At 33.0% G+C, this 1,157-nt stretch overlaps 1 pseudogene; it reads right to left on the bottom strand.

Annotated features, from left to right (window-relative positions):
• Positions 1-833: 833 nt before the first annotated feature.
• LOC145249779 (5S ribosomal RNA) lies at positions 834-951 on the bottom strand (annotated as a pseudogene).
• Positions 952-1,157: the final 206 nt, after the last annotated feature.

Below are 1,157 nucleotides of genomic sequence, written 5' to 3'. Positions count from 1 at the left end.
ACAGACAAAGATACAGCTGTTTATATATTAGATTTTAAAACGAACACGAATCAATGCATAAACACAACGTAGAGCAAAATATATATTCATACACACGCATATATATCTTTATATATATATATATATATATATATATATATATATATGTGTGTGTGTGTGTGTGTGTGTGTGTATGTCTGTACATAGAAATATATACATATGCACACAATAAAGACACATGTATACATGAAATTTTGTATATAGTTATGCTTATGTATATATCTACATGATGTAGTTTTTCTATTAACTCAATTTCAATGTCAAAATGATGGATTGCGGTTATAATGGAATAGTTTATCTTGATATAAACAGTAAAAAAATATACTTTTTTATTTTTTTAACTCAAGTTGCAAATTTCATTTAGAATCCTGCTTGATATTTTTTTTTATTTTTTTCCTTTAAATCCAACTTCCTTTTTTTTAATCTTTCAAACAAGGTGAAGTACTTGTCTACGCTTGATGAGCAGTTAGAATTAAGGTCGGTGCGCGTGATTAGTGTAATGGATACCGAAGAAGACTATGGGATCAATTCTGCTCTATTTCATTCACTTGCGCACCACGTTAAACAAGTGATGATCATAACATTTTCCTCCTCCAGCTATATGTCAATGATCGATCGATGCCTCCGTTCAGACTCTAGAGACAAAGGATACCCTCTGTAAGGGCAGCTGTGCATGTAATTGTGATGTAAGTGTTGCGCAATATCAACCACACATCCCATGAATTGACACTGCTTGAGTTCAATAGCAAGGAGAAGTGCTGACAGCTGGAAACAATGCCAAGATAAACGGAGAGCACACACATCACCTGGAATTCCCAAATGGTCACCCATTTTAGTACTGACCAGGCCTCACGTTGCTTAACTTCAGTGATCTAACGAGAACCGATGTATCAACGTAGTTATGTCGTATCGGTCTATGTGTAAATTTTATTGTATAATAGTGCTATTTATTTTAGGTAATATTATAGTACGAGGAGGGGTGATAATGGACGGATAATTTACCATAAATTTCTGAGGGAGGACTTGAAGTGCAAAATATAAAAAATTCGAAGAATTATTAAAACGTAATTTTGAAAATGCAACTTTGCGTTAATATATTCTTTATAGCGTCAGTCAAC

This window comes from Euprymna scolopes, chromosome 28, assembly GCF_053919585.1.
Source record: "Euprymna scolopes isolate OS-2025 chromosome 28, ASM5391958v1, whole genome shotgun sequence".
NCBI lineage: Eukaryota > Metazoa > Mollusca > Cephalopoda > Sepiida > Sepiolidae > Euprymna > Euprymna scolopes.
Note: the sequence above shows the minus strand (reverse complement) of the source record. Positions and strands in the feature narration are given on the sequence as shown.